The sequence below is a fragment of the Misgurnus anguillicaudatus genome, chromosome 2, assembly GCF_027580225.2.
Source record: "Misgurnus anguillicaudatus chromosome 2, ASM2758022v2, whole genome shotgun sequence".
Lineage (NCBI taxonomy): Eukaryota > Metazoa > Chordata > Actinopteri > Cypriniformes > Cobitidae > Misgurnus > Misgurnus anguillicaudatus.
In genome coordinates this window covers 9,140,379-9,152,609 of record NC_073338.2, presented here as the reverse complement: position 1 = coordinate 9,152,609, position 12,231 = coordinate 9,140,379, and positions in this window count along the sequence as shown.

Below are 12,231 nucleotides of genomic sequence, written 5' to 3'. Positions count from 1 at the left end.
GTATATTGTCTCTAGAAATGGAGTAGTGTTTAAATCATTTTAACAGCACATTACATCAAAATTGAGCATAAATACAGTTTGTGCATACGTGAGTAAAAAAGAGAAATGATCTACAGCATCCTTGGAGGGTTTTAAGTTTCATTCATAAAAATTCAACTAAACGTTCATGAAACACTGTGCCAATGTTGTGATCCATTGATGATGAGTTTTGCCAACATTTGGGTCCAACTGGCAGCTCTCTGTGTTAGTCTGGCTTGAGAAAAGTGCTAAAGAAAATATTTTGCACACACTCTTTCAGATTCTTATATTGCTTTCTTTGCTAACTTTCCTTTAATTCAAAATAGACACTTCCCGGCAAGCAAAAACCAAGACAGTGAAATGACGGCTAACTAGCCAATATAGTTCAGCTATGGGTAACCCACTTCTAACCTAAATAACCTTAAATGTGGTTACGTTTTTGCCTAAATAACTTGGAGATGTACTTTATCATGTAAGCAAAGTCCAAGGTGTTTGCTTTCTTTTCTTTTTTTAGCTAAAATTTCTTGCTGGGTTGTGATGACCAGTTCCATCTCTCAGTGGGGTTTGATGTACAATATGCCATGATAAGACTCATATTTTAACGCAACACTAAAGAGTTTTTTATTACATTAAAATAACGTTTCCAAAAAAGTTTTAGTCGTTCATCCACTCGAAACAGGGTGAACGGCACTTCTACATTCGCTTTGCAGCCCTCTATCGGCCACTAACTGCACTAAAGAAGTCTCCAACCGTCGGGTCGCGGTCCTGTAGTTCGAGTGAAAACTACAAAAACTTGCTTTACGGCAGGCCTACAATCCAATCAGTGTAGGGTGGCCATTCATGCCAGTTCCGCAGGACAGGTCCCGAACATGTTTTCGGGTGCGTTCTTCGGAAGTCGCGTTGGTCGACCGCATACGTCATCAAGGTTTAATATGTCGGGTTCAATTTCAGAAAAGCTACCGTTACATTTCAAGGTAAGAATGAAACTACAATGGTTGTATGTCTTAAAAAAATAAATCTTAATTTTCTCATTTGTTTTAACTGAAATGTGAGAACCTCGATGACGTATGCGGTCGAGCAACGTCTGGAGAACGCACCCGAAAACATGTTCGGGATCTGTCCGGCGGAACTGGCACGAATGGCAACAGTAAGTAGGGTTTTAAGTGTTTCATTAATCAAAATCAATGTCTTTGAATTCGTAAATATGTCCTCGCTGGTGTCAAATGCCAGTGATTTGACTTTTCTTTGTAAGCTTAGATATTTCTTCTCTTTACTTCCATTGAACGGGTAAGTCCAAGGAGGCTTCCATGTCGTTCGGCCGTATTGATCAACTATAATAGCAGAGAGGGACAAAAAGCACTAGCCTACCAACACATTTCCACAACGCGTTTTCATTCAGAACACGTGAACCAGCTGTAACGGACAAGGAGATCAGTGATTACATAACAGCTACCGTAGTTGAAACACGCATTAGGAAAAGCGAGGCGCTAGAGAGCACTATTCGTTTGAATGCAAATTCAATTTCACCACTAGATGGGGTGAATCCTACTTATTGTCCCTTTAAGAAAGGAAATCCCAGACTAAAATGCATGTTTTACTGAAAACAATTTACACTGACATGTCTTAAAATGTATCAGTGCCATTGTTTTGCCTCATGATTTTCATCTTGAACAGAACTAAGGTTTACTCCTGACTTAATCTAAGCCTGTCTGTAAAACCAGTTCTAAATATGATAAATGGTCACATTGAAAACCGCGTATTGACAATCATAGCCGCTTTCGTCAGATGCACGCACACTGTTGCGGTTACGTGTCTGGACGTAATTTAACTTCCAGTCTCTGTTTGTTTGATCGTCTGACTAGTTGCTAAACTAAAAACAAATACCTCATCGAAAATGATAAATGTTTTGGTTTCCTAAAGATGAGGGGAGATGGCAGTCATGGATCACCGCTGTGTGAAGGGAGGTTTGGCAGCGGATTGGTTTAAGATTGTATACATTTTAAACAGTAATGTAGCTCCACCTCATTTTTCCCTTATCAAAATTAACCCAAAATTTTTTGAAAAAAAGTAAAAGTGTAGTAGTAACCATGTTTTTTTTTTGATGTATTGATTACTTTCAGCAAAAGTAATCAAAAAAGATTTGATTACCATGGTTTAACTATGTTTTTTGAAAACCATGGTTAATTTGTGGTTACCATGGTTTTACGATAGTAACCATGTTTTTAACTGTAGTGAAACCATGGTTAACTTTCATAAGGGTTATGCTTTAGCTATGATTTGAACAACTAAGGTAATCTACTTGTTGTTCATTTAGATTGTTATCAGAAATAAACTACTCTAAAAGGACTCTGTTGTTGATTCTTTGTGGAAGTTTACCGGAAGTTACGCTTGTTCCACGAAAAGCCGTTTGTTGTGTTACTGCTGAAATTGTGTTTATTAATGTTAAAAAATATATTTGGATGTACCACATACAATTTACTATTTTCGACAATCTCTGCAAAACTATAAAAACAATTAATTAAAGGCAAAAATGTAACCAAATCTCAAAACATTGTTTTGACTAATCACGTAGGCTAACTAATGAACCGGCTATAACATTTAAACACGTGACAACTTGCCCCACTCTGACATTTATGAAAATCCACATCTTATGTCTGAATGTGTATTATATAAGTAGGATTTGTAAAACTACTTACGGATTGCAGTTACGATTCAAAGGAGAGAGCTCATCATGTGGTGTGAACAGTGGCACCTCAATCCGAAGGCTGCAGCCTGCTGAGGTCGCATGTAGGCTGCGTACGCCATCAAGTCTGGTTTATTTAAGTTAACAAAGAATTACATTCGAAAGTCATAAGCATATCACTAAAATGTACGATTAACCAAGAATAATATTTAATTGTATAATTTTTTATATTCTGAAATAAGACTGCCTTGATGACGTATGAAGCCTAGATATGCGACCTCCGGAGGTTGCAGCCTTCGGATTGAGAAGTGTGTTGTCTTAATGATGTTCAATCATTGGCTGTCATCACCGGAAATATATAGCCTATTTGTATGGTATTAATCCGCGTAAACGCCGACAAATTGCTTGGTCGGTCGATACAGCATGAATGAAACACCTGTTATACCATAAACGAAAAAACACAAGAGAAAAGTTTCACACAGAAGCCGGTTTCAATAAAGGCAAAAGGCGCGTGTAAAGGTAAGAAGTCGCACGTGTATCAATTTTGCGTCGTCATTTAACACCTGACTGCGCATTTAAACAATGTTTCGGTTATATTCAGATATGTAAAATTATTACAGATAGCCTATATATTACACCTATTTCTGCATTTGATTGATGTTGACATCCTTGGTCATTTACTTAAAGTCAGTATAAGTTCTGTTAATTTTATTCACAATTTGCATTGAGTTACGTGAAAGTTGGGTTATGCTTTAGATGTAACGTTAGTTGGGTTATTATTATGCTTTGACCTTGTGGCATTTAAGTTCGGTATTTAGTTGTTATAATCTGAGATTGCCATGAAAATAGTTTTGTAATTCTGTTGTCACTGTTTTCATGTAAATTATTGATTATATTACAGCTGTGGAACTTCTCAAACTGGGGTAGGAGTGCCACTTTTATGACATTTTATAAAATAGCCTACATTAATTTATCATACATTCTGTGTAATTAAACCTCAGAAAAATAAGGCTACTATCCAACAGCGCTACATTGTATATTTTAATAAGTTTTGTTTAATTCAAATGTTATCTTTTATGTCATACATTTTTTGGGGGGAGCACAAAGTGCACAAGTGTAGGTCATCGTACACAAGGGGGGCCACGAAGCAGAAAAAGTTTGAGAACCACTGTATTAGAGTTTTAATGCACATGATGTACAGCCCCTTTAAAACAAAAGCTATTTGTACCATAGCATGTTAATCTTTGTTTGCATGCTAAAGGTCCTTAAGGATTTAGACTTAAATGAATGTGGCGTTGAAGTACTGCAGCTTAATTTAAACAAAGCAGTGCTTATAGTTCTGCTTGTAAATGCCTTTTGCTGCTACTGTATATAAAGGCATTACAAACCAGCCATATAGCTTTTTATACATTATTTGAGTGCATATGTTGTCATTCTCTAGTATGGGGTATTGACTAAATAAGTTGTGTTATGCCCAGTGTGTTGTTATACATATACATTGAACATTACTATATAGGGCAGTAATCAGCTTTGGTCTTTGTGGTGTTATCCTACTTGTGTGGGCTTGAAGACTACCACACCATGACCCTGTGACTGATTCCAGGCTTTACTGGTTGGATAACATGCATCACTTCATGCTCCGTGACTTGGGATCTCATGGTACTGGCTGGTGCAGTTTGATCTTAAAGCATTACAGTTTTAAAACACCTCTTAAGGTGGAAGCAGCAGCTTTAGGGCCAATGTGGTTTTGTTCAGTGGTTTTGGGGGAGCAGTTGTGTCCATCATGTTGTTGTGGAGTGCTAGGGTGTTCGGGATAGTAACTTGCTGCCCCAGTTGTACCCACCACCACGTTCCTGTAATATTTCTCTTTATGTTTCTCCCACCTGTCTTTTATTTCATTAGCCCTTTATTAGTTTTATTGTAGTGTCTACTTGACGTCATGGCAGGATTTGTCCAGCAGATGGCTCTGTCTTATTTACATGTGTGTTTTTGTTTGGGACCTGAAACATCAAGAATGATTTTGGCCTCCTTTCATCCTGATGCTACCCCACACACATATTCAGTTCAATTCAGATTAATTTCTAGGGCTCTTTTCACAATTTTTACATTAAGCGTAATACCAGTGCATATTTATTTATTTATTTTTTTATAGTGCTATCAAACAAGCCCAGGTATAATTTTTTATTAGGAGTAGTAGACGTTTTATACACTTTGTAAATCTCAAAATAATAATAATGTATAATTTTTATTTTGTGTTGCACAACAAAGATCTTGTCAGTTGCGCATATCACATGTCTTTATTTGTGGTTAATTGATTTAAATCACAGGATGCAGTTTCAGTAAAAATACTGACTTTTTTATTGTTGAAAATCACAGAAAACTTGTCAAAACAACCTGCATGGGCTTTGATATGTTTACCATTATTTGTTTTGTCCTCCACACGGTATTACACATTTTGGCGATAAGGACATGTCATGCAAACTGTCCATGTTGGCAACCAACTGGGCAATGCATTTTGCAAACAAACAGTTTAAATGGATGTGTAGCCTGTCAAGTCAGCTGCAAATATGCTAAACTTTTTCTCTTCCCTCCCTGCTAAAAAGCAATAGAGCTCTGCTCAAAACCATCACAGAATTGATAAAGGTGCCATGCATTGAAATAATGTTACATTGTTCAAGGTATGTGGCAATAATTATTCAGAAATGTTTTTACATGTCCATTTATAAACCTTGGATTTGCCTTTAGAATTCCATGATCTATTATTACCTTATTTGAAAGGGTCATGGATTATAATGTTGAGCTCTGCTCTGATTGGCTGTTTCACAGAGCAGCTCCTTCAGTAGCTCTGTGTGTGTGTAAACAGACCTTATATGTTTGAGTCTGTATCGGATGAAGATACAGAATTTGAGGAATAATCAATTGTTTGGAGATTGTTATAGATGTTTCTGAATGATACGTGTGTGTGTTTTCAGTATGGACCTGCAATACGTAACTGTAACGTCAATAGTAGAACTTCAGCCTAAACGATAGCATATAGCATTAACTAGCATATAGCGTTAACTTAGCAGTCACAACTTTGTTTTTAGCGTTGTATTTAGGGATGCATAACGATTAATTGCGTTTAATCTCTAACAGAACAAAAGTTTTTGTTTACATCATATATGTGTGTGAACCGTGTATAATAACTTTGTATAGATAAATGCACACACACACACACACATGCATGTATATATTTAAGAAATGTTTACGTGTGTGTATGTGTATGTGTATGTGTATGTGTATATATATATATATATATATATATATATATATATATATATATATATATAATTTTATATTTTTATATATTTTTCTTTAAATTATATATGTAGAGTTTGGTTCCAAAACGCCATTAATCCATTTTGACAAATTTCGGTAAAAACGTGTTTTCTATACCAATAAAGTGACAAGATGAAAACCAATTTTTTTCTGTTACAAACTTTCACATAGCATCTTTAGGGTATAAAAACATAAAAAAATTCAAATCCATAACTTAAAATGAATTATTTTTTCCACAAAATGCTATAAATCCATGACGTTTTTTTTCAAAATGCTATAAATCTATTCAGTCAATGTATAAATGTACATTCATCTTTGCCATGATATATTCATTTAGTTGAACAGTGATATACACTGATAAAAAATAAACATTAATGTCATTAATCAAAACACTTACTTTGTCATATTAAGATCACTGTCATTGTTGCGGTTATACTTGACGCCGTTGCTTAGCATTTTTCACAGCGAACAGCTGTAAAATGTTTTTCTGCTCGATTTTCGTTGTCAATGTGTTAGCATGAGAAACTTAATGCAGTCTCCCGAGTGCTTCGCGTAAATTATTAGATGTTGATGACAATCTTTCCCGTCAGAGAAAACCATCACAGGTTTATCAATGCCATTAAAGTATTATTTTGTTTTGTTTGTTGATCACGAAGTACAAAGTAGATGAGGAAAAGTAGGACTCCGTGTACTCAGTGCGCCGCCATTATTTGTTTACATTGCGTGAACGGTGAGCTGTAATTTCTGGAATGGATTTATTGCGTTCTGTTAAAAAGGAGGAGTGGCGTTTATCGCATTTTGGGAAAAAAGGGAGAAAAGATGACAGAATAACACGGTGGATATTGGATTTTGCGTAAAATTAATAATTTACTTTTAAATACTGACCTGATAGTAATACTGATTTTGGCAGTAAATTTTTTTTTTCAAAAATGCCGTTTATCGCGTTTTGGAACCAAACTCTTCATATGCATGTGTGCATATTTATGTATACATAATTATTATTATTACACCCATGTATGATGTAAACAAAAACTTTTATTCTGCTATAGATTAATTGCGATTAATCGTTATGCATCCCTAGTTGTACTTAATTTAATATTTAATTTAATTTTGGGGCGTACATCATGACTGTAACGTCACAGTTGGTGTTATGTTGAGATTGGCCTGTTGGCTGTCTTTTGCATGCACAAGGAGGTTTACATAAGGAGGAGGAATCAATCATGTTTGAGGCTCATGATATCTCCATTACCATGTACACAACTCTTACAGTATTATTCATCTATGCCTAGATAAATACAGTTTTACATTCTACGGTATCTTTAATGGATTTAGAGATTGTAATTAGGGATTTTATTGGTTTTAAATAAAAGTACAATGATGGTCTCTATTGGTAACGTGTTGGGTTCTGTTGATGGGATGTTATCTGATGGGAACTGATAAAACACATTTAAATCCTACTGGAATTTGACCCAAAACACATTACATAAAGTATTTTGTAAAAAGCTGATGGTTCCTAATGGTATAGGGCTTATTCGATCTACGTCATCAATGTTCGCGGCGGCCATATTGTTGACATAAAACTGTCAGTCTGTCAATTGACAAGCGAGGCAGCGTGGGTATTATGCATGGTAGTATCAGTGTAATTTTTTTAAAACCGCGCGATGGTGTGTGGTGTAATACACGGATGTTCTAACAACAGCAAAAAGAACCCAGGAATTAATTTTTATGCGGTCAGAAAACATGAAAGGAAGGAGACAGAGGAGTTGAACCAGCGAAGGAGAGACTCCCAACAGCAAAGTCTGTCCCCATCATTTTACCACAGGTAACGTTAGGGATATATGCTCACAGCAAAGTCCCATAATTTGATCACATATGGTTAGCTGTAAGCAGTGGCTGAAACTGCTCTTTCAAATAAGCTGCCATAAATTGAGACAGTTATTCAATTCGTATTAATAACTATATGAACATAATAATAGGTCTGGCATTGATACTAGGTAGGGAATTAAGGGCCGTTCACATAGTTTTGAAAATTGTTTTATATAAACAGAATAGCGGAGCTCACACCAAAACTATAACGATACAGATACAATGAACGACATCATTGGGATCACTTTCTGAGCGATTTTTCCCACCTGATGAAGGATAAACCATTGATAGCATTAAAATCTATTGGAACTTCAAGTGCACGGCCACTTAAAATGACAGTGAAGCTCATTGCTGAGGTCTATAACATTAGATTACCTTTAGTTGCTGTGAAAATTGACTACGTAATGCTTTTTAATCTATTACATTAACTAACTGTTATGCCAAAAGGTAAGAGATTACACAAACTATTAGATTCACTGTTTAGAGTTACGCGAAACGCAGCGTGTTGAGGACTGCAAAAGTTTTTATTACAAGCAATATTAAAGGCAAGTGATTTGCGCGAGTGCCGTGAGCGAATTAGCATAAACGTATTGTTTGGTGATGTGGACGATGATATAGTTATCGTTATAGTTATAATGTGAACGGCCCAGTGCTTGTATGATGAATGCGGATACTGTATGAACGATATAGTTATAAATATCCGGATAAGTTACGGCTGGCAATAAGGACGGATCTTTACTTAAGGCTATTGGGTCTATTTGATATTGTTCCACAATAATCAAGCTCATCTTCTCTTAATACGGACGAGATGAAGCCATTAGGCTACTGCTCCCCTCGACTCAAATCTACGTGCGGCTAGGGGCAGGACAGATGTCATGTCAACAAGATGGCCGCGGCTAGCGACTTCCGGTGTTTGCGAATAAGCCCTATTGTTTTTAGTAAGGAAGACTGTTTGCTTTGCTATTTGAACCATGCAGAATTAGTTGTATTTCCTTATGTTTCTTTCAGAGCAACATTGCATTAAAATGTTTTCTAGAGTTTATCATAGACATTTGGACGAGTGTTTATGAAAATGACACTGCAGCAGCGTGATCGTGTGGTGGTCTGAGATCTGCATTGGTCACAGGACCCCAGAGACACATTTTAGGTTCAGATCACCCCGTGGGGATATTTGTCCACCTGCAGTCAGATCTGTTCTGTATGTTTGGTGGCATTCAACGTCTTAAAGTCCAAAAGACAGATATAGACAGTCAATAATAACACATCTTATAAGTTTGATTAGACAGACATTTGATCACTTTCGCAGGCTTTGCTATGTGCATTTTATTCAGGTGCTGTGTGTTTGTGTGCATAACAGACACTCTTCACCTAACAGCTGATTCAATCCCTGGGTCTCATTACCCCCCTCTCCCCACCCCTCTTTCTGTCTCGGGCTATTTATGGCAAATTCCCCCTTAGCACGACTCGTTTCTCGGGCCATACATGGAGTCTATTGGTTAAGGTTACATCTGTGCGCGTGTGTGTGTGTCTTGGAGATCATGTGCGACTGATCCGTCACACTGGAGATGTTGGCTTAACAGGAAGTTAAAAAGATTCCCGCCTGTGTATTTTCACTGACTGACAGAAACTCTCGGCAGAATCTGCAGGATTCATTGGAATATTTTTGGAATAGGACAACCTTGGAATTTCCAGTTTTTTTATCCGTGCTCTGTTTTCTTTATTTGGCTGCTGTATCTTAGTTTTCTTTTTCTTCCAAACAGATATTTTTCCCTCTCTTTCCCCCATTTTCCTGTCGATCATCGACACCGTTACTCATGGTCCATTCATATGGATCAGCATCCCTTCATCATTAGGGTGGAGTATGATGGACGGCAGTCGTCCCTTCAGTGCCCATCATTTACAGACTGACTCGCACTTGCTTACAGAAAATACTTTATTAGAAACTTTTTCAAAGTTAAGTTACATTAAGTCCTGCTGAGTAACTTGGGAAAGATCTAAACCCTTTTGGGGACAAACGGTAAGTACCAATTCAATCTTTTCTGTTTGACCGTATACCTTTACCTCTGCAGTTGTAAGCTTATAGGTTGAGCCGGATTTAAGCCTCATGATAGTGTAATCTCCCCGTGACTTATTTGCTCCATGCTGGACAATGAACAGCTTGGAGTCTAGTGTGTGTCAGTGTTTATTGTTATGCCATCTGTGTCTTACAACTTATCACAGGTACGTTCTGCTGATGATGGAAGTGTGTTTGCTTTTTCAGAGTAACTTCTTGTATTTGGTATTTTGATGCATAAAAGCTGTCTAGTGACTTACAAAGTAACCATATTGGATAGATACTAAAGTATTCAAGATTATATTATCTTTTGGTAAAGGTTAACCTTCTTTGTGTATAAAGAAGTGACAGGCAGCATTTTTGTGTGTTCACTTGGCTCACTTAGCAATGCAAAGGTCATGGGTTTGGTTCCAGGCAACACAAAATAATTTAATGCATTTTAAGTCGCTTTGGAATAAAGCATCAGCCAAATATATATAATGTATGTATAATTTAGAGATGCTTGCGAATTATAAGGTCATTTACTTGTACTTTGAGGTTAAAGGGTTTGTTTAAATCACTAACTTTGGCATATAACTCATGTCATACATCTCAGCATGCATCTTGTTCGTTTTCTCTGTCAGGGAAATTAACTTTTTTAGTAGGTAACACTGGTGCTCCCAAATTTTAAAGTTAGAAGCAAAAATTTAGGAGGATCCACTGAAGCACCACAAGTTCATCATCCTGAAGATTAAAAGCTTGAACATTCAAACTTGATCTTAAATTATTTGCCACACACTTGGCCCATTTTTAAACAAGCTCTTATGCTTAAAACATGTAGATTCATGGGGCCCTTTAAATGTTATTTTAATTCAGTTTTTTCTCACAAATCTCGTCTTTTCTGTTTTAATATTTCTGGATTCTGTATTTGCTTAAATGGTTAATTACATTTTACTTATCAAATAGCATGTTTATTAAAATGAATCTTTCATAAAATTAAATAAAAACAAAAAAAAAAATTTCATCAAAACATTGTATTTTTATATTTTGTCAAAGTGCCGTATAACTAAATTTGTTTAAATTAAAAATGAAAGTACAAATCTTTTGATTGTGATTATATTACTTAAGAAATAAAAATAATTTAAAATCATTATTTTTATTATTCTAAAAGTATATTTTACCGTACAATATTTCTGTCAACTTGATTATGTTCAATGGATTTTGATGGGTTGTCATTGTGTATTTGATGGTAACATTTCTCAATGAAACAATGAGTTCACTCAAAAATCTGGCTATTTTAGAGACCTCTTTTATGTGTATACATACAAATCAATAAACCAACTATACAGAAAACTGCATTTACATTGGATTTGGAGATTTGTCTCCCGCCTATAGTACATATGGGTGATTCTCACGAAAACTTGGTTTTAAAAATGTCAAGCATGAAAATTTAAAAATTGCTTAAATTTACTTTTTTCCCTCCAGACATTGAAAAACAAAGTCTGGAGTAAATGGGAACATTAATTTAATTTAAAAACTTTTACTTATCATTTAACACTTTTTGTAACATAATTTAAAAAATTAGTCCTAAAAAATCTCATTACCGCAACAGTCAGAAAACATCAACACTGACATATTTTCAAAATGACGTGACAAACCTGAAAAAACATAATTTGGAGATTCTGCACATGCATTTAAAATCAAAGTATTATGCTTCTATTAATTAAATTAACATTTAATACGCATCTGTTGCGGTAATGATAATCAAAATGTCGTGTAAGCATTCTGACAAGACAATATTTCAAATTAACTGTAAAAAATGATCTTACCTGGTAGCCATCTTGAAGTAACTGGTCCATGTGCTTGGTCACTCAAAATCAAACTTTATTAAAATTCTGTATGTGTGCTTAAACTGTTCTCAAAAAGTGTTGCGGAGGATGAGAACATCAGGCATGGACACATCTTTTTCCTATTTTTTCTTCATTATTATTATACATGAATATTCAGTAAATATTTTTTCTGTCATCTAAAGTAGTCTAGCAAAACATCCATTTATTTTTTTCTTAATATTTTTGTGTTCATTTGATTAAATTACAACATAACGCATGTTCAAACACAGCCGGACACATTGCGGTAATGAGAATTTCAGCAGAAAATTAGATAAAATTTACAATTATAAATTCTTATGTTGAAATCACACATTGTGCAAGGTAGAACACAGTATTGTGTTAATTCTGATGCTTTTTAATGTTACTATATTACACATTTTAAAGCTAAAATCATTAGTGCCGGGGTGTTTCAATGGTTTCGTGAG